The 22768-nt window shown below is 38.5% G+C and overlaps 1 protein-coding gene across 3 annotated transcripts in view; it reads right to left on the bottom strand.

Annotated features, from left to right (window-relative positions):
• ZNF395 (zinc finger protein 395) overlaps positions 1–21434 on the bottom strand; it is a 70966-nt gene extending 49532 nt beyond the window's left edge. For all 3 annotated transcript variants that reach the window (XM_031950935.1, XM_031950936.1, XM_031950937.1), the window contains exon 1: positions 21265–21434. The gene's annotated coding sequence lies outside the window, so the exon portion shown is untranslated. The remainder of the gene's footprint in view (positions 1–21264) is intronic.
• Between the last annotated feature and the right edge of the window lie 1334 nt (positions 21435–22768).

Raw genomic sequence — 22768 nt, 5'->3', positions numbered from 1 at the left:
AGTTTGGCCTAGTAATCCACATAGGAAAAACCACATGGGCATAAAATGCTGAATGCTCAGACTATGTTATTCAGATGGACAGACGACCTATACAAGTTAGTCCAATTCTTTGTATGTCTTGGTTAGACACTGAACTGGGCCCAAAACTGAAGAAGAGGATAGAGAGCAAACTAGATACGCTTTTAGGGAAAATGTATGGCAACAAAACTACCTTTGATATACACAAAGATAAGTTTCAAAGATTTTTCAGAGACAGAAAAATAGGTATTAATTTATACTTTCTCAGTTATTTATACTTTCTTGGCTCCCTTTTTTGGGTTAAAATAAGGCATCAATCTCTCAATGCCTTCAGCACTTATCTTTTCTGGACATATGCTATCCTATATAAGTAGTATTCTCATTTTTTGTTGTTGTCCTTGTCTGCTATATCTTTCTATTCCATAAGAAATTCTTGCTTGTTAAGGTTTTTTTTTTTTTTAATCCTGTTAGCCTCCTCATTATAACAATTATGTTGAGTATTTTAGGAAATGCTTATTAATGTGTCAATATCTGTTCCATTAACTTTTTCTGAGCTTTTAGTCATCAACACATTGTTTAAATCATTTTGGAGTTCCTTCATTTCAGCATAATGGCTTCTCATTTTTAGTCTGAATTCTAATCTGACATTTATTTTTATTTTTGCTCTAACAATTCAATGGTCTAACTTAATAGACCAGTTGTAAATTACTATCATATCAGTAATAAGCCATTTTTCTTTCATCTTTCAAAAGGTAATCAATTTCATTTTGGTGGATTTTTTGGTACTTGTCATATCTAGAGGCTCCCATCCTAATTCTCTTCTTGAAGGAGATATTTTTGACCTATAGGCAAAAGATTTCCGTATAGACTTTTAAACCTTGTCCGGTTTCATTTCTTACTCCAAATGTCAATCATGCATTTTGCCATTTTCCCCTTGTGTCCACTTTTGTATTCAAGTCAACAAAAACTACTTCATTTAGAGGGTCTTAGTGAGCTCTTCTGAGAATTTCTGTTCCTCATATTCTACAACAGATACTGGTACATAAGCTGAGATTATTTTCATAGATTCATGGTCCTTTTGCAAACATTTGAGTATTTCAATAAGAGGTGATTACGCATCACTTGAAAATGTTTCATGTTCTTACTGGATACTCAATTAAACTAATTATGACAAATCCTTCTTTTATTTCTCTGAGAAAAACCTATTGATTAATCATGTTTCCATTTAGTTGTTACTTCAGTTTATCTTCTAGGTCCACTTATAGTAAGAATGACAAAACTGATATGATTAAGTTGCTTCAATGCTACCATATCCACTTAGTCAAATTTAGATTAACCAAAAAAAGTTGTTTGTAAACTGGATAAAAACCTAATTCTTATCACCTTCTATACCCTTTCCCACCACTCAGCCATTATCAACACAGAAGCAAAAGTGGGTCATACAGGACTGAGGGCCATTTTGTATTTTTCTTTGTTTCAATGGTTACCATGGTCAAAGAATTTGTCACCAAATAGCCAGCCTATCAGTGATGAGCCTCATCCTACTTAACTAGGCTGGGACTTGGATAACAGACTCAATCTGTTGGCAAGACTGTACTTGAAACCTGTCCAACACAGATGGCAGAACCTGCCAGAGTTTGTGCTTCAGTGGTATGGTCTTTAAGAACACAAGGTCATCCTACACCACAATAAGGTATCAAAGTAGGATAACAACAACCCATAAAAACCCAGACACTATTTAAGATGCAAGGAAAGGAGTAGCTTAATTATTAAGAAAAAATTACGATCTCCAAACAATGCCTTGAATGGACAACTAGGAGAGACAAAAAAGTTATTGCAAGGTAAAAACAGAAAGAACTGACAAACTCACAAAGTATGTCAGGAAACGTATTTGCAAAGTACAAGTGAAAAAAACATGGAAACTCATGTGTAAAGCAGAAACCAAGGAGCCAAAAGAGACTCTAGAGATCACTCTGCATGGGATTCCTTAATAAAACTATACTCGCCTTACAGTTGAAGAAGGAGACAGAGATTGAATAAATTTTCTGCCTTAGTCTCTACTGAGAATATTAATAATTTCTCTTTTCAAAGTATCCTCTTAAGTAGAAAAACACTATTATTACAACAAATAGTCATATTCAATTACATCACAAATTAGATTTTGTGCTAGGGAAATTTCAGAGGCAATTTTTATTCTGAGGAAAAAACTCCCATCTTTAGAAGGCTTGAAAAGAAAAGAATAAGTCACTTACCCTTACAAGAGAAAATTAATCTAACAAATTCCTGCAATACTCTTGGAATAAATAATTGTACTATATTATAACAGATTTACCTATTTTGATATTTCCATGAGCCCATTATCCCTTTTTTTCCTCTTTTCTCTCTCCATTAACTATTTGCTGCTCACTATACGTCAATCATTGGGCAGAATGATAAAGAAGTAAAAGGATTAATCTTTGCTACTCATCTGTTACAACTCAGAAATAGAACTAAAATGAGGTAACTGGGGCTAAGTCTCAAAGATCAATATCCAAAGGAGCACAAATTCTCAATTCTTTACAGCTACTCAACAGCCCCTTCTCCAAACCTCAGAGCTTAGAATCTTTCTTTGTCATGGTGTGGTGGAAAGATGACTAGATTTAAAGTCGGTAGGCTTGAGTTCAAATCCTATTTCTGCCTCTTACTACCTGTGAAGAAACCACAGGTATATCACTTTACCTTGTAAGGCCTGTTTCTTCTTCTGTCAAGTAAATGATCTCCAGGCCCTTTCACACACTAAAATTATGCACCTATGATAGTTTCAGTCTCGAATATTTGGGGATCAAAATAAATGTAGATATGCCACTAGAGACCAGAAAACTTCCACTTGGGAGCTCTTAAGGATCTAACTGGGAAAGTGTATAATTACGTATCACAATCTGTTGCTATTCCAAAGGACCCAAGATTGCAAATGGACTCCTTATTTATAAGAGGGGAGGAAAGGAGTCAGCCTGAGGAGAAATGTCAACTCAGATAATTGTGAACCACTGAGTTTTACCTCCATACCAAAAAAACTAACAGAATCTATCCTAAAGGATAGAATCATTGAACACAAATAAAGATTAGAACCTACTGGGGAAAGGCAATAAGAATTTCTATAAGAATTATATAGAAATATATAATTCTATAAGAATTATACCCAATTCAGTAGAGCTCTTTGAGGACATAAATACACATATAAATCAAAAGGTTGTCAGTGGATATAAATCCCATAGACATTCCAAGTTATTGATAAATTTCTACACCAAGTTTATTTAAAAAAAAAAAAAAGTGAGACAAGCTAGGAAAGGCTTTTCTCTGATGAGAGGAATTTGACTTAAGAGATAGGAAACAAATACCAGGAGATAAGTGGGCACTTGTCTAAACTAGAAATTGGTGATAGGGCCAGTCTTATTTAACATCTCCATAAATAATCTAAAGGAAAGGATACACAATGAAATCTCTAACTTTATGGGGAGACAGAAAGTTTCTCCAGGGAGCACCAAACCAATGGGTCAGTCTCTATGACAATTAGACCAGCATTTTATGTTTATCTGAATCTCAAACAACATTGTGAATGAAGTACTGTACACTAGAGGTTCAGACTAACAATGCTCACACTAACAAAGCTAGTTGTTATCAGTAGCAGAATCAGAGCCCAACCAGATTTCACAATAAACCAGGCAGGGAAGTAACAACAGAGAAATATATGAGGACTTAAAAACCCAAATTATTTATAGATACAAAATGAAAGACAAGAGGCTGAGACCCAAGAATCATGGTCAACTGTTTCCTGAGAAAATCTGCCTTTTCTTACTTACACTGGGCTTGCAAAATGACTACCGAAATGCTAAACATCATCAAGCAAAATAAACACTTCAAAAGTCTGCTGAAACCCCTCTAAGATTCTGGAAACAGTCTTTTAAGAAGTGTTATGGTTGGAAAATTCCAGTAGCCAACCTGATGATTATCTAATAATCTGTCAAACAAGCATTCACCAAGTGCTTATTATGTGCCAAGCACTGTGCTAAGCACTGAGGGGGTGCAAGTAATGGCAAAAGATAATCCCTGCTCTCAAAGAGCTCACAATTTAATGAGAGAGACAACATGATATCTTTAGGAAAAATTAGAAATAATCAACAGAGGGAATGACAGTAAGGAAAAGGAGAAAGACTTTTCATAGAGGTATGAATTTAGCTAGAACTTGAAGGAAACCAGAAAAGCCAGGATGCAGAGAGCATTCCAGGAATGGGCAACAGCCAAGTGAAAAAGTCTAGGGTGGGGAGACAGTGTTACTTGCAAGGAAGGCAATGTTGCTAGATCATAGGGTAAATGGGGAGCAAAAATATAAGACCGTAAAGATAGAAAGGAGACAGGTTATGTTTGATTGTTAATGCCAAACAGCATTTTATATTCAGTCCTGGAAATGAGGAGAAGAATTTATAACCAAATAAGAGAAAGAGAGCATTACAAGATATAAAATGGATAATTTTGATTATATTAAATATTAAAAGTGCCAAAAAAAAAAAACAGTGCAACCAAGATTGGAAGAAATAGAAGAAAGGTGAGGGGAAATTTTTTAATAGCAAGTATCTCTGGGAAATGCCTCATTTCTCAAATATATAGAGAACAGAATCAAATTTTTAAGAATATGTCATTCTTCAAATGATAGTCAAAAAATTAAAAATAATTTTTCAGTTAAAGAAATTAAAGCTATAGTTATATGAAAAATTGCTAACTCACAATTGATTAGAGAAATGCAATTAAAATAACTGAGTTATAATCTCATACCCATCAAATTGCTAATCTGACAGAAAAGGAAAACAATAAGTATTGGAGGGGATGTTTAAGGTTCTGTTTGTGGTTTTAATTCTTCCAAAAAGGCATAATAGAGCTAGGAAAATCAAATGAAATTATAATAGAAATGGGAAAGAGGTGAGGGTGAACACTGTTATATGTGGCAGATTAAAAAGTCTGGAGCTTTTCAGACTGAAAAGATAGAATACTGAAAAGGATATGAATATAAAATCATGAATAGTACTGATAAGGTAAGCAAAAAATTATCCATCAAATTCCAAAGACAAGGTACAAACATCACCAAAGCAGGGATAAAAGATAAAAATATGAAATATAACATGTTATTCTGCTTCCCATAAAATACAGAAATGATCTCTAAGATCTCTTCAGGCTCTGATATTTCTTTAATTTTAATGATGCTAAGAAATGAAAAAACAAAGGAGGTAAGAACCATAACCTTTTAACAAATAATTAATAAAATAACCCATGTGGAAAATCTGCTCCCCAAAATAGTAAAAATCTTTACCATACTTCCTAGGAGCCCTAACCACTTAAATTAAAGTGGGTGTCATAATTTCTAGACTAAGAGTTACAGGTGGCTGCTTAACCGTCCAGCTTTTTTCCTTTACACACCCTCTAAGACAGGGGCCAAAGTCCTATAGAAAGCTGGCATGCCATGACAATGGAGTTAATTGTAAGACACACAGAAAAATCTTTTTCAGTAACAGCACTCTACTTCCACCCACCTCTCCCAGAGGCTGAATGAAACGCTATAGTAAGAAGGTCTCAATATGCATTGAACATATACTAAATATACCTGTGCCTATGTTCTTGGCCACACAAAATCCCCTTCTCCTATAAATCCCCTCCTATAATACCTCTAAGCAGAACTGAAATTTCTTTTGGAAAGGAATCATTTTGGTTTTTATATTTACAGATTATCACAATACCTTGAATGTAATAGATGCTTCATAAATATTTCTTCCATTTCATTCCATAGTCATACCAACGTCAAAGAATCCCTCAGAGTATACTCTGATATTTTTGATTTGCCCAGATTATTAAAATGCAGAACTTGTCCAAAGAAACAATGAGATGTTGAAGTAGTGTATTGTTTTTAGAAGATTTCTTAGGTTATTCTATTTTGGGAGGGGCTTGGGGGAGTACAATAACCTGACACCATGATTCAAAGAGGCAAGGAGTTAACAATGGAGAACACATCTGGTTCTAGTCGACCCTGTGCTTTGAAACACAGGATCTTGTTTCAACATCACATGCCTGGCCCTATAGCCCTGCAAACTGTGAAGTTTATTGCTAGTTCAAGGAGGAGGCAGAGAGAGAGAGAAAGACAGAGACAGAGAGAGATATAGAGAGAGACAGAGAGAATGTTAAAGGGGTGTCACAGGAATCATACAGGAATATTCCAATGCTTTTTGAGTTCTTCCAACTCTTCCAGTATTTCATATATACCTTCTTTTTTTAATAGTTTTTTTTTTTTCCGAAATACATGCAAAGGGAGTTTTCAACATCACCTTTGCAAAAACTTGTGTTCTAATTTTTTCTCCCTCCCTTCCTCTTACACCTCCTTAGACAGCAAATAATCCAATATATAGTAAACATGTGCAATTCTTCTATACATATTTCCATATTTATCATGTTTCACAAGAAAAATCAGATCAAAAAAGAAAAAAATGAGAAAGAAAAACAAGCAAACAACAACAAAAAAGGTGAAAATATTATCTTGCAATCCACACTCCATCCCCACAGTTCTCTCTCTGGATGCAGATGGCTCTCTCCATCACAAGTTTGTTGGAATTGGCCTGAATCACCTCGCCACTGAAAAGGGCCAAGTCCGTCAGATTTGATCACCACATAATCTTCTTGTTGCTATGTACAATGTTCTCTTGGTTCTACTCACTTCAATTAGCATCAAGAGCCTTTATGAAATCATCTTGCTGATCAATATTCTATTACATTCATATACCATAACTTATTCTGCCTTCCCTAAATGATGGGTATCTTCTAACTTTCCAGTTCCTTGCCACTACAAAAAGGGCTGCTACAAATATTTCTGCCTATGTGAGACCTTTTCTCTTTTTTATGATCTCTTTGGGATAGTTCAAATTGCTCTCCAGAATGGTTGAATCAGTTCAGAACTCCACCAACAATGTATTAGTATCGCAGTTTTCTCACATCCCCTAAAATATTTATCATTATCTTTTCCTGTCATTTTAGCCATTCTGAGAAGTCCATATATACCTTCTATAGCAACTCTCGGTCCCAACATACTCAATCCAAACTGACTAACACACTTAATTCTAAGAGTTTGGAAGGCTCAGAGGGCCCAATAAAGACAATTTGGTATATAATAATAAAAGGTATATAACAACAAAAATGGATCTGGAGTTACAAAAGCTAGATTATAGTCCTGAGCTGCCATTACCTTTTTAAATTTTGAAAAAGTCGCTTAGCCTCTCTAGGTCTTGTTTCCCCTAAATGGTAAAATGATAATAATGATACCCCCAACCAGTCTGTCATAGAGCTGCAATCTTTAACTGAAATGTATATGAATGCTTTGAAAAGCTGCATAGCACTAGACCTATTATTTTGCTATCATCAAATCTCAAACATTTGTAGCACATTACCATAGATTGGGAATTAAAAACAGAAATTTTTAAGATTTTTAAGCATAGAGGACCTCATCTCCTCCAGACAAGATTAAGAATAATAAAACTGACTACCTGCCTTAAAGAAATGTTGTGTAGGACCAAGAATTTTTTAAAAATCTATAAGCAGTACATAATTAAAAAGTCTTAACAGAAATCCAGAATAACTCTAATAGAATGTTTAGAGACTGTCCTTCAGGAACTAGGAGAACTTTGAGCTGTCCTATCCAATATGTGAAATCTCTGTTGTGCTATGCAAAGAGTTTGAGTACCATGGAGACAGTCACCATAAAAATAGGCAATAAGATTAAATTGGATGGAGGATATAATGAATTTAAAAACAGCACACCAAGAGCAATTCATTTTCAGTTAAAAAAAAAAAAAAGGAGATGTATGTCTATGAATTTTTACACTATGAAAAATTCTCCCTAGATCTAATTACTCCTGTCAAAAAGAGTTTATAGTCTCCTGACCTTCAATGGATAATAATTGCCATGTGTTTCTATTATTTCTTGCTCCCTTTTTGCTTTCTTTTTCAGCAAGCAATAGCAGACAACACACTTTATTCACTGGGTCCATTCCAGCAAAGCACTGACAAACTAAAATACAGCAAGGATTCTTAATGCTTATCCTAGGACATGATATACCTGTTGATTCCTTATACACTTCAACTTGAAATAAATCCATCTCTCTCTAAAAGCTGTGACTTCTAAAATTCACTCCTTTCCCCCAACAGCTCTTTTCCCATTATTATTTTACTCAGTATGAAGCTCTGATTCCTGAGGTTGCTAACTACAGTACGGTACAGTATGTTTCCAAGTGGAAGAGGTGGAAGGGAGGGGGCAAAGAGAAGGGAAGAGAAAGGGAAGGAAGAAAGAAGAAAGGGAAGAAGAAAAGAGGGAAGAAGGGGAGAAAGAGAAGAAGAAGGGAAGGAGATAGAAACAGAGAAAGACATTTTGCTGAGAAATCAACCTGAACATTTCCCAAATTGCAGCTTAGACTTGACAAACCTTCACTTCCATTACCTTACAGGGCTTTCTCTCTATAATATCTTCCCCTGTGCTTTGTCTTCTCTAGCTCACTGTCTTTTTTTAAGGGTCATATTTGAAGTTCAACCAAGAAAAAGGTCAGGAAAGAGCTTATATAAATCATATGCGTAAACCAAATTTAAAATGAAGCAAGATGATTATATTTAATTAAATTGTCCTACCAGTCAAGAAAGAAAACATAAAAAAGACTGATGATTCAAATCAATTGACAATCTTATTTTCTGATATAGTCTAAATAAGAAGCCCAGAATATTCAAGCTGGAAGAAACTTCTGAGATCATCAAAGTCCAACTCCCGTATTTCATAGAAGAAAAAACAGAGGGTAACATTCTTTTGAAATATTTTTACTCGGAGTTTCTCTATACCTTTTCTTCTTTGCAGTTTTTTATCTCCATATTTTATCTTTGCCCATATCTAGTGGTCCAATAATTCCCTATTCAACTATTTTACAAAAAAAAAAAAAAAAACAAATTTGCAAAAAAGGCATTCATGATTGAATATATTGTTTTTCATTCAGTCATATATATAAATATGTATGTATATATATTTTTACAGCAATTTAATAGGAATAATGTCTCTAAAAATGAAACCAAGCATACCTTTTGTGCTCAAAAAGACTCTAGAACAAGGGATAAGTGCCCAAGACCCTTTCCAGGAGGTTTGTAGGGGCAAAACTATTTTTATAACAAGAATAATTTTAATTTCAGTTATGGTAAATATCAATAAATATAGCGCCCATGTAAACAAAAGGTTCTAATGATATGTCTATTAATTTTTTAAAAAGGGTTCTGAGACCAAAAGCTTGAGAACTGTTGATTTAGACAAAAGATAAGATCAGAATTCACCAGCACTGACAATAACCTCATTTCTTCCCAAAATGCTAATACCTAACTCATTTATTTAAGGGGAAAGAATTGACAAACTGAATTCAATGAACAATTTTCTAGGCACATCTCTATGTAAGATACTTTTATAGAGAGGGAACACAACAAATAAATAAATAAACAAACAAACAAACAAATAAGCTGTCCCTGCCTTCAGAGGATTTATATTCTGGTAAAAAGAAGAGAAGATACATCATATGTTTAATGAAAACAAAGTATATAGAAAGCGATACAAAGTAATTTCAAGAAAGAGTTTTAACAAATGTGGGGGAAAGCCTCCTTCATCTAACCAACTGGCAAATGTTACCGCCAATGTCATTTACTGTCACTGTTACCGCCTCAATCAGTGCTGCCAAGTCTGGCCATTTCCTTTCATTCATTCCACAAACAATTCCTCAATTCCACATCACCTCCCACTCAGATGATTACAAGAGGCTCCTATGTGATCTCTCTGCGTCTAGGCTTTCCTTTCTTCAATCAAGTCAATACAAAGTTGCTAATGTGATTTTCCTAAAGCATGGGTTTAATCTATATCATTCTCTTGCTCAAAAAATTCCAAAGGCTCCTTATTACATCTGGGATAAAACTCAAACTCCCTGGAATGGCATTCAAAGCCCTTCACAATCAAAAATCTAGCCTATCTTTCCCAATTGATTATGCATTACTTTTGCTCATGTTCGACATCCCAGCCAAAACAGTCTAACCCATACAAGATATCTTTGCACAAGGCGTACCCCCATTGGAACCATGTTTCTCAACAGGCTTTTCCTGATTTACCTAGTTGTTATCTTTTCTTCCTCCAAATTATTTTGTATAAAGTCTCTGTTTATATTTTCCCAAATATATTGCCCCCACCTCCAGACAAAATGTAAGTTCCTTGAGGGCAGAACTCTCACTTTTGTATTTCTATCTACAGTACAACGCCTGGCATATAGTAAGCAATTAATGAATGCATGTGGATTACATCAGGTGGCATCGGTGCTGTGTGCTTCGAAGGAATCTAAGGATCCCATCCGACTGATAGGAGGAAGGAGCACATATCTGATATGCGGGACCACTTATACACAAAGTAGGGAGGCAGAAATGACATGTCACCTAAGAAATCAAACATAGACTGTTCTGAAGGTATTGGTGCAACTTTAAGTTAGTAACGTTATAAAATAGCAAATATAGCCTTTGACTATAGGCTATCCACTCCCATTATATAATTGATGAGTTCTGGCTCCCAATAGACTAGAAAGAATTGGGCAGAAAATGGTTAACAGGGAGTTGAAACCCAAGATAAGTGAAGTGATATGAAAGCATTTAGCCAGTAATGAGTTCATTGACCAGGCAGGACAAACTACAATCCAAGATACTTACAGGGGGAAAAAATTGACAAATACATTTGCTGAGACAATGTCAGTGACCTTTGGAATAATGCAAAAAACATAAGGTGCTGCAGTACAAATGTCATGTTTTTTGTTTCTTTTTAAAGTTAGAAAGTGGAGTCTACAAACTATAGGCCAATGAATCTGGATCTAATTTCTAGCAAAATCCTAGAATGTAATTATTAAATTAGCAAACATCTAGAAATGAAAACTGTAATGGTAAAGAAACAAGATGGCTTCATCAAGAACAGATCATGCCAGCCTAACTGTGTCTCTTTTTTGATGAGGAAAAACATAATCTCATTTGACCTTTCCAATAACTCTGCTAAAGATACTGATATTATTCCCTTTTTACAGATGAGGATACTGAAATTCAAAGAAGTTAAATAAATGTCCTACCCACGATCACATAGCTAGTAAGCATCAGAGGCAAGTTTAGAATGGGTCTTCCTGCTTCCACATCAGAAACTTAAATAAGCTTTTCCATAGTGCCTACAGTATGTGCTAGACACTGTATCAAACACTTCTACAAATATTATCTCATGTGATTCTCACAACAAGCCTGTGAAGTATGTTCTAAGTATTGTCCCCATCCTATAGTTGAAGAAATCAAGGCAAACAGATTAAGTGGCTTGACCAGAATCACAGTGTTAAGTGTCTGAGACCAAATCTGAACTCCATCTTCCAGTCTCAAGGTCCAGTATTCTGTCCACTGAGCCATCTAGCAGCTGCTCTCTAGGATAAAGTTTACCCAGATTACAGCAAAACATGACAAAGGTTTCATGATATCCTTGAAGACAACACAGAAAATAGTGAGCTACCTGTTCAGTTGTTTTTCAGTCATATCCAATTCATCATGACCTCATTTGGGGTTTTCTTGACAAGGTACTAGAGGAGTTTGCCATTTCCTTCTCTAATTCATCTTACAGAAGAGGAATTAAAGTAAACAGGTTTAAGTGATTTGCCCAAGGTCACACTGGTAAGTGTCTGAGGCCAGACTTGAACTCATGAAAATGAATCTTCTTGCTTTCCAGCCCAGTCTTCTATCCACAGCACCACCCCAATGATGGTCTACCTGTCTAATTGTATAGATTTGGAAGCAACTGAATCACCAAACCTTAATGATTAAGGGAAGGGAAATATGGGACAGGCTCTAGTGGATTGTCCCAGGGATCTATAATTGTTTCTCTGTTGTCATAATAAAAAATTTGAATAAAGATCTAGGCATATTTTATCACATTTCACTTTAACAAACCTAGGAAATATACCTAACATACTGGATGATAGCACAAAGATCCAAAAACATCCTGACAATTTAGAATGTTGGGCTAGATTTAGCAGAATGAAATTTATCAAGAATAAAAGTGAAGTCTTATCCTGTCAAAAAGACAACTTCCTGTATACAAGAAGGAGAGGTCTGACTGGATATCAGTTTGCTAGATAAGATCTGAAAGTTTTGAGAGGATGACAAGTTTAATGTGAGTGAACAGTGGCATATACAGGAGCCAAAAAAACCTAATGTGACCTTAGGCTATAAACAGAGTGGCAAAGAGGCCCACTAGGACTAAAGAGGAAATTGCCCCACTGTATTCCAACCTAGTAAGTTTTTCTGCAATATGCTTTCAGGAGGCAAGACTTGAATCTAATCTTTCCCAACTTCAAGACCAAAAGTAGTCATTCCAATATATTCTGATGGATTTCAACAAGGAAGTGACATTTGTAAGGTAACTCAAGGTATAAAGTACTTGTATTTGTTGTGCGATACAGCAGCCAAATAAGCTAACTCAAATCTGTTACAAAGATATATATGGTGAAAGGTGGTAGTTCTGTTGTACTTTACCTTAGTTTAGCTCACATCTGGAGACAAGGGTAAAAATAATGATGGACTTGGAACCAGCTGCCACTACTGATACCTGGACAAATCAACAAAACCTTTCTGAGCCTCAGTTTCCTCATATGTAAAATGAAGGGATTGAATTATATGACCCCTAAGATTCCAGTTCTAAATCCTAGATTCAATCTGGGAGCCAAGCAGAGTAGGCCTAATGCATGCTTTCCAAATAACAGTCCTTCTAATGTTTTACTATGGCTATCAATCACACTATTCCAGGTCTTCATTTCTCCAGGATAGAAGGCAATTATAATTCTTAGTTCTTTCAACTGATCTTCATCTGGCAAGAACTCAAGATCCTCCACCACCTTTGTAGCCTTTCTTTGAACACTCTCAAAAACTCATCAACATCCTTCCAAAATGTAAGAAACTTCCTAAAAACGAGAGTTGTCCAAAGTGAAACAGGTTGTCCAAGGAGGTTGTAGGCTCCCCATTACTAAAGTTCTTCCATCAGTCATCTTGTCTCTCACTACATAATCTTCTCTTTTCTAGTTATTCATCTCTCTGATGATATTTTAAGCTTTTTCCTCCTTACATTGAAAGGAAATTTAGTTATGTCAAAACCCACCCATTGATCCTAATCTCAATATCTAGAGCTCTTGCAGCCCTGACAGCCTACAATTCTGAGCTGTCTTCTACAAGACAACCTGCCAAGTACTTGAAGTTAATTACCAACTCCTTTTCTTCTAAACGTTCCCAGTTCTTCCATCCTTTCTTCATGACTCTTCTCAGAACTCTGTGCATTTTCATCTTAAAAAGTATATCTCAAAATTCAACCCAAGAAACCAGGTGTAGTTTAAACAAAATAATAGTGCCATATAACTATTATTTCCTGTGATCTATACATGAGCATACCTCCCAGATTTGTGCCACATGAACTAGATATATTCTATTTAGGTCTGCTCAATTCCATGTTGGTTTCGACCCAACATTCCATTCTGCGGGGATCATTTTGCATCTTGATTCAGCCATCTATCATATCAACTACCTCTAATATGTCATCAGGCAGCCCTTTCAACCTTCTGTCTACTGCCAATCTGGTAAGCAGAACTTCTTCTTTTTCTTCTTCTTTTTTTTAAGGGAGTCAATAATAAAACTGTCAAACAAAAAAGGAGCAGATAAAGAATTCTGTCACACTCTGATAGGGAAACATCACTCTCTCCTGACAAAGAATTGTTAATCAATATTTTTTGAGTATAACTTACTGAATTAAACAAGTTTTGAATTCCCCTAACAAAGCTATCAGCAACTCACTTGAGTTTATACTGTTCTTCAAAAGTAATTTTTTTTTTTTGCTAAGGCAATTGGGGTTAAGTGACTTGCCCAGGGTCACACAACTAGGACATATTTAAGTGTCTGAGGACATATTTGAACTCAGCTCCTCCTGACTTCAGGGTTGGTGCTCTATCCACTACACCACCTAGCTGCCTCTCCCCGCCTTCCCCCAAAGTAAGTCTTTTTGAAAAGCCATATTATGTTTTATATTTTTTCCAAACAGCACCAGAAAAAATTTTTTACCATCTTATTTATACCTAGTTATAGCTTTTTATTTTTCTGTTTAATTTATACAAGTTAATATGACAATAAAGCCAAATCAATTACTGATCGACTCCAAAAGGTCCTTGTTATAATATGAATGTGCTGCTCAGGAATTAATCAAGAATTTGGGAGAGGTAATAGATCCTTCTCCATGAAGTAATCAAATTAGCTAATTGTCACTTTGAAAAGCAGAGAGAACCTAGGCATCCATCTATGAGATATGAACAAGAGAGAATGAAAGTAAGAAGGAAGCCAAGGTGGAAAAGGGAGAGGAACACATGTAAATAGGGCCAACAACTAAGAAGAGGCCCATGTACAACAATCTAATGGTGGTAGGGTGGTAGTAGTCCAATCCTAAGACTTTACTTACCTAATATATTGGCAACCCAATGCTCAAAGTAATTCATTTCCCTGTTAATGTAATGAGCAGAACTACTAATTCATGTTTAACTAAAATAGCCACAGATAGACTAAAAGAGATACACATTTAAAAAAAAAAAAAAAAAAAACAAAACTCTACATGGCTAGTGCACAGATGCTGATCCTGACCTAAAGATACTATCAGTCTACATATATTTTAGTCATCTTGATGACTAAAACTACAATTTTGTGAAATACCTTGCTCAAAACAAAACCCATTATGTCTTTTCCATAATCTAACAATTTAATGAGGTCCTTTATAAATTTTAGAAGAAATGAGTTAGTGTAGCATTGATTTGTTCTTAATGTACCCATGTTAGTTTCTAGTGATCTAGCTTTATATCCCATCTTCATAACTACTGGGGTATTTTTAACTAAATAATTTTTAAAAGATATTCTCATGAAAATGTTTAAAAATCCAATTTTTAAAACCCTCAGTTTTTCTGCCTTACAAATGGCAGCATGAACAATGTGCCTCTATCACAACATCTGGAAGATGACATCAATTCTAGAGCCACGGAAAAGATTTTGATTCTCTAGACAGCCACAGCAGTTCCACTCTAAACCAACCTAATTACAAACCAAAATTAATCTGGTTTCCTGACCAGAAATAACCTAGGGTTGAATCAGATATCCTGAAGAAACTCTGAATTTTTATGTAATTATATTTGTCTGCCTTGCAGGACTTCAATCCTCACTTACCCTGTAATGAAACAGTTCCTAGGGGATATAGAGAGAGATGGCCATATAATCATCTTTCCCGATTTCATTTTTTTCATGCTGGAAGGGGGGTTAGGAGTTGGTGAATTTCATACCTTCTGAATAACTCCTGAGAATCTAATGCCAAGCAATCTGGACACACCAAGCAACTGAACGACCTCACAGAGTTGGTGCACAACAAGAATCATTCTATGAACATGTGAAAGAAAGACAGAGTAACTTCAGCACCCAAGAGGCAACCTTTAAAATACAAAGTGCTGATCAAATCCCCCTAGAATGACCACTTCGAATGAAAATTTCAAACTAAAAACATTACAAAAATCTCAACCAATGGTTCAGTGTTCCACTGATCTGATTACAACATATCAATCCTACACAATCAATCAATCACACTCTCTCTCTCCCTCCCTCCCTCTTTTTCTCTCTCCCTCCTTCTCTCTTTTTCTCTTTCTCTCCCTCTCTCTTCACTCTTTCTCTCTCTCATTTTTTCCTCCCCTTTCTCTTCCTTTCCTTCTTCTCTCTAGCCAGTTTTCAAAAAATTACTTTACCACTAAAGAACTTCTAATATTCTCCTCATTCCTAGCAGATGAAGTAAATAAAGCTTGGCCTAGCCTTCAAGACCTTCTGTGATGCAGCTTTCACCAATCATACTAATTTTGTTTCCCATCATTCCCCAGAAAGGCAGCTAGAGGGTACAGTAGTTAGGGCACTGGTCCTGGAATCAGGAAGATCGGGGGTCAAAATATCCTCAGGCACTTACTGTGTGACTGGGCAGGTCATAACTTCCACCGACCTCAGTTTTCTCTTCTGGAAAAATGGGGGTGTTAATACTTACCTCCCAGGGTTATTGTTGAGGATTAAATCTGTTAACATCTGGACACTGCTTTGCAAACTTGCAAACTAAAGGTTAACATAAATGCTACTTGTTACTATTTACAAGTATTTCAGCTCTATTTCTTGATTCAAATATATGCTACACCCAACCCTGACTTTAAACCTACTCTTCAGAGAATCAATTCAAATCTTACCACCTCTATAAGACTTTAACTTGAAAATGTTCTCTCTACCCTTTCCCTTAACTTCTACAGTACAATCACTGAATCCTTAACTTAGAAACAATCCACTCCAATCTGTGCATTTTACAGATGAGGAAACTGAGTCCCAGAGTGTGATACAACCCAAATCAGAATGTAAACTCATCGAGGGGAGGGCCCTTTTCTTATATTTCCTCTCTCACAACACCCAGGAAGAATAGCAACAGACACTCAAACAGGAATGAAAATTTCTTACAATGAGTAATTCAGTAGGACTTATATTTCTTGCCATTCATGTAATACTTTTTTTCATAATACTGAGTAACATATGACTGTATAAAGTACTTCTCACTTGACAATTCACTGCCCTTGTCTTCAGAAAGACAAGAGGATTAGTAGCCACAAATTCATATCCAACCCCACAACAGGATAGCATGTTACTCATCCTGCAACTCCGCAATTGTGGTGACGCCGTTAGCACCCTGGATATTTTAGAATCAGCCGAAGTTAGGATCAGCAAAAGTCCTTGATCTTTATTCCGCAATCTTTTCTTAAACATCCCCCCACAACCCTCAACTCTCAGATGTTGCAAGTTGAGACTGAAGGAAGCAACTAAGCAATACTAAATCAACCTAGTGAAAGGTTGGCAGAGCTCAGGCCACAGGAAGTACAGTCCCCCTCTGTGTTTAAGCCACTGATCGCCCCAATCCCAGTTCATAAGCAAACAGTGTGGAACAGGAAAGACACCAGCCCTGGAGAGTACAGTGTTTCCTAGACTTAGGATCCTTTTCCAACCCTTCAATCTGGGTGGGGTGCCCAGTCCAATATAAGGATTCTCAAATCTTTAAAAGGAGAAAAAGCAAAGAACTCTAGATTCCTTAACTACAGTAGGTCTTTAGTAAAGTATGTCCCTCATAGATCATAAATGTGTATGTATGTGTATATATATATATATATATATATATATATATACACACACACATAATGAAAGATATATAAACACATACACATATACCTATATAACAATCTTCCCATTGAGAAAATAAACACTTCAGGATTAAAGACTAAAAGGAACAAAAACTGTATGGAATATTACTTATTTTTCTCCCCACCAACTTTTGCCTTTGACCAAACCTCCTAACTCTACTTCCCAAGATAGGATCAAGTGGAACTATTGTCAATGAACTGCAAGCATGCATTAAGAATTTGGGGATGTTAGGGACTCAGCCAAGATCACCTAAAGCCAATCTACTTCCAAACGATGTAATCAACTTTCTCTCAGGAAATCCCAAATCCCAAGGCAGTTGCTGAGCTTCCTGACTCTAGGTTCCTCTCCTTTTCAACTTAACTTTCTTATTCTTGCCTCACTTCCATGTCTCAGCCAGGTATATCCTTTGGGAGCTGACACTGAACCTGGGATTGGAGCTAAAAGCAAGCTGAAATTTGGCCCTAATGAATCTGACTTGGGCTGTACTATCCCATACATCTCATATATTCCCTTTCAAGGGCTCATCATCTACTCATGTAGTTTAAATGCCACTCAAAAAACTGACATCTGCAGTTCTGTCTTCTCACCAGGATGACATCTCCTGGTGCCTAATAAAAACTTCCCTCCATGTAAATGCTTTGCCAAACAGCTGAAACTTCTAAAATTCAAGTCAATCATACCTCCCCCAAACAGACATGCCTTCCTAATTTCCCCATTACCTCCAAAAGTAACTCCACCTTCCTAGTCTCCCAGGTTTGAAACCAATTTTTACTCATTGTCAGCACTTTCTCTCTTGCCTTAATTTTCCATTTCTACAATCTTCACCCTACTCCAAGGCTTTATTATCTTATACCCAGAATATTATAATAATCTCTTTCCTTCTTGGTTGTTTCCAAGATCTTGCTGTTCAAATTGGTCCTAAAAGCAATACAAGGATCAATGCTTTTTCTAGTGCAGGGAGATTAGACAAGGCAGATGGTAACCCTTTTTGCCCCCATAAATACCTCATGATTTGTTATAGATTTTAAAAATTACATTCTCCTACTGTCAACTGATACTAAGCCTCCCCAAAGAAGGCTGATCTTTGGGTGACAAGCATACAGCCTGTCAATGGGAATGCCTTCTAGATTAAGAGTCCTATCCAGAAAAATTTGTCCTCTGACAATGCCTTCTAGAACCCAAGGTCATTGCCCAGCCACAATGAGGAATCAGAAGCCTTCAGGGGAATATCCTACAAACAATTCCTTTAAATGAGTCAGAGTTCAAAAGCTAATACTAGAACCAGGAAGATATGAGTTCAAACCTAGCCTCAAATACTTCCTACCTGTATGACCCTGGGCAAATCACTTAACCTATCTGCCTCAGTTTCCTCATCTGTAAAATGGCGATAATAATACTGCCTATCTCCCAGGATTATTTTAAGAATCCAATGAGATAATATTTGTAAAGCACTCAGGCACACCTAGCATATAGTAGCTGCTATATAAATGCTTATTTATTCCTCTTACATTTGGTCCCATATACTGTACAACCTTCAATGGCTCACTGTGACTTATACAGTTCAAAATTTCAGTCTGGCATTCAAGTACCTTCTCAAATTAGTCCCAAAGTACCTATTCAACAGGTATCCTCTGTTACAGCCAAGGTGGTCACTTCACTGTGCCCCAAAGTAGTCATATTTATTTCCACCTCCACAAGACCCAACACACCAAAAAACAACCTCCTCCCTATCTCTAATGAAATCTCATTTATCCTTAAAGACCTAGTTTACCTCTCACCTTCCTCCAAGTTTCATGTCCTTTTAATACATTCTATTTTTTCATTAGTTGTTTAGTTTATAGTTTTATACATTTAAATCTGGAAAAGGCTAGATCACATATGTAGGTGTTACATTCACCTATTCAACCATAAGTTACAAGAAGGGTGGGAACTTGTCTTATTTATATTGATATCTCCCACCAGTGCCTAGTATTCTGTATATATTAGGTACTTATTTTTGCTTAACTGCTGAAAAACTGAGGCAATAACGTGTCTATTTTTTACCTATAACAATCAATCCATTCCTTTAACTGCTGTTGCACATTCTGGTAACATAGTTTTAACATTTAATTTTATAATGCCTTTTAATGTTAATTGGTACTACATTTATTGTCTCCCCAATAAGATTATAAACTCCTCAAGTATTGTAACTATGCCTTAATACTTCTTTTGTAGCCCTCATTTGTTAAATAAATGAATAGCTCTTCAACTCTTACCATGAGGTCTTTCCTAATCTCCTCCCCCAGTTTGCTGGTGCTTCCCCACCACAATGACTTTCTATTTAATACATGTACCTGTCCTTTCACCAATAGAAGGTAAATGCCCTGAAAGAAAATATTTTAATTTTTCTCATCGTATCCTCCAAGCCTAATGCAAGTTGGGCACTGAGGAGGTGCTTAATAAATGCTTGCTGATAAATAAATTTGTTTACCATCTCCTCCATAGATTATTTTGCTCTTCCAGTTTGTGTATCTTTCAAAATTCACCTCCTCCTGGAAATAAAACTCACTCCAATGAGCTCTCTCTCTTTTTTTTATTTCCTCAAGTTATTTATGCATTCATCATTTGCAGTGGTCTTGTCAGGAGACTATCCATAAAGCCCTTAGCACCGCGCCTGACACAGACTGTGCACTTAATAAATACCTGTTCCCTCCCCGTTTCCCTCGTCTGCTTCAAATAGTGTACTCACGTAGAGGTTGAGGTTTTTAATACTTTTTTTGGTACCCCCACAGGGCTTGGCACATAGTAGGCACTCGATAAATATTGGAGCCAAGCTGCCTAATTCAGAATCTTGAATTGTAAATTCCTTTGACAATAGGAACCAGGCCTTCCATTTCCCCAGCCCAGGACTCTGCCCAGAGTATGCTCTCAGGAGTCTCTCTGTGCACAGTGTGCTTAATAAATGCTTTTTCTACCCAGGATCTACAGATGACTGACGGAAGGAATGGACTTTTTGCTCATTTTCAGAAAAGTGGTAAGCAGTACTGTAACCTCGGTGCCTTAATATCATGGGAATGGGACCGGCCTGCTTGGTCAAAATGCTATCAGCCCCTTTGGGAGCGGGAGTTAGCTGTTACAAATTGCCTCGTCCTGCAGGGAAAACACTAAGACACACAGCACACACACCCCACTCCCCCACCCACACTTGCCCACGTTCAGAGCCAAGCCCAAGGTGAAGGAGTTAAAAACCTCCAACTCGGAGTGATCCCCCCCAGAAGGGAGAGCAGGGGAATTCTATGGTTCCAATGCTGTTTGCACCGCACAAACTCCCTTCTAGCAACTCCCCCCCCCGCCCCCGCCCCGCCCGGGCCGAGAGTCGAGGGGCCAGGGAGGAAGGAGGAAACTGTGCAGAGCTAGCGGGGAGCGCGGCGGAGGGCCGAGGGGGAGCACAGTGGGGGCGGGGAGGGGACCCCGAGCGAAGGGAAGGGCGGGAGAGGAGGGTGGGACCGGCGGCGGGAGGCATCCAGGAGCCAGGCTCCCGAGGGTGGGTGGAGATTGGAAGCAGCGGGCGGGAGGAGCGAGCGCTGCGCCTGGGGGCCGGGGGCGCCCTTGAACGCTAGTCGTCGGGGGAGGGGGGAGAAAAGGGGCGCAAAGTTGGAGAGGAGGAGGAAGCCGGTGTCGGGGACCAAAGGAGAGAGAAGCGGGCGGCAGGCGAGGGGCAGGCACCCCCCCCCCCACCTCTCCGCCTGTCGGGGGCACCGCCGCATCGCCCCCCCTCCCCCCCAGCAACCACCCCAGTCCCGACCCCTATCCCAGTCTGCCTCTGCTCCGGCCACGCCGGGCCTGTGCCGTCCCGCGCCACTCCCCGGGTCCCCGAGCGTGGGAAGTTACCGCGCAGCTCGCCCCGCTCGTCCAGCGCCGCCGGCCCGGCCCCGCGCAGCCCGCCCGCCTCGGCTCCGTGCGCGCCCACCTGGCCAGCCTTTCGCCGGGACACAGTGCTCACGTACGCGGCCGCGGCCACAACCCGGCCCGGATTTCCCGCCCCGGGAAGGGAGCGGAGGAGAGACACACCCCCAACCCACCCCTCTCCTCCTCCTCCCCCTGTCTGCTCCCTATCCCTCCTCCTCCACCTCCTCCCCGCCCCGCGCGAGCGAGACCCACGCCTCCTCCTCCGGACACGCACGCACGCAGTTGGCGGCTCGTACACACCTCCCCCCGAAGCAGCTCCCGGCTCGGGCTCCCGGGTACACAGCGGGCGCTCAATAAGTGCTGGTGTTCCCGGTTCCTCCTGCACATGCGCTGCACGCACGACTTCGGCCCCCTCTCCTCCCGCCCCTCCCGCTGAAACCTAAGCCCAAACCTGCCCGCACTGGGAGCCAAAACTCGGAAGGAGGCGTGTTGATTTGCTGAACCCCCTAACTGAATTCAGCAAAGTGTCGGGTGGTGGTTGTTTTTTGGCTGAATCACAAACCCGACCAAAGTTGGTTGTCCAGTTTAGTGTTTAAAAAAGAAAAGAAAAAAAATAATAATGGTCGTGCTTAGGCGTTTCCTTCCCCGAGTATGGGGCTGAGGCTCGGGGCCAGGACGAAAGCCAGAAACTGTGTCTCGGATGGGAGAGGGGCCCAGGCCACCGGGCTGGACCTGGGCTGCTGGCCAGCTGTGGGGGGAGGGGTGATTTAGGGAGGCGGGGGTGGGTGGAAGGCTAACCAGCCTCTTTCTTTTCTCTCTCCTTCTCTTTCCCTAACAGAATCAGGCCGGGTTGACTCGTTTGCCCTTTCCAGAGAGGTTCCTTTAGTGTTTCTAGAACCGATAGGAGAGGGGAAAGGAAGCCTTTTCATACACAATATTGGTTCCTTTCCCCCCCAACGTGTGACGGGAATATTTGTGACCTAGAGAGAATTGATGCCACTAGCAGAAGTAACTTCGATTCTCCGCTTTGCAGAGACCAGACCAGATCAAACAGCTGGGGACCCCCCTCGGGTGTCCAGGTGAATACTTAAATAAAAACAAATCATTCACTACAATTAACAAAATATTGACCACCACCACCACCCCTTAAGAAATACTTTGGCAAAAATTCGGGAACACTCTTTATATGCAAACCATTTAGTTCAGTGTTTTGCATGTTATTTTTCTCCCTAAAAAAAATTTTTTTTGGAAGTAATATGCTGACTGTGTATCTACGGGCAAATCACTTAACCTTTTTCAGGGCCCAAGGCAACTATGAAAGGCTGAACTACAGATGAGCAGCCTTTCTCTATAAGGGAGTGAATTCCATATCAAGGCTTCCCAAATGATAGTCACAGATCCAAAAGAAAAAGGAAAAACATGGACAGAGCCTAAACTCCTAAGGAGGATTTATTATCATTTAGCAAATTACTAGTTAAGAGGAGTG

This window comes from Sarcophilus harrisii, chromosome 2 (genome assembly GCF_902635505.1).
Source record: "Sarcophilus harrisii chromosome 2, mSarHar1.11, whole genome shotgun sequence".
Taxonomy (NCBI): Eukaryota; Metazoa; Chordata; class Mammalia; order Dasyuromorphia; family Dasyuridae; genus Sarcophilus; species Sarcophilus harrisii.
The sequence above is the reverse complement of the archived record's forward strand: the minus strand, read 5'-3'. Positions and strand labels throughout refer to the sequence as shown.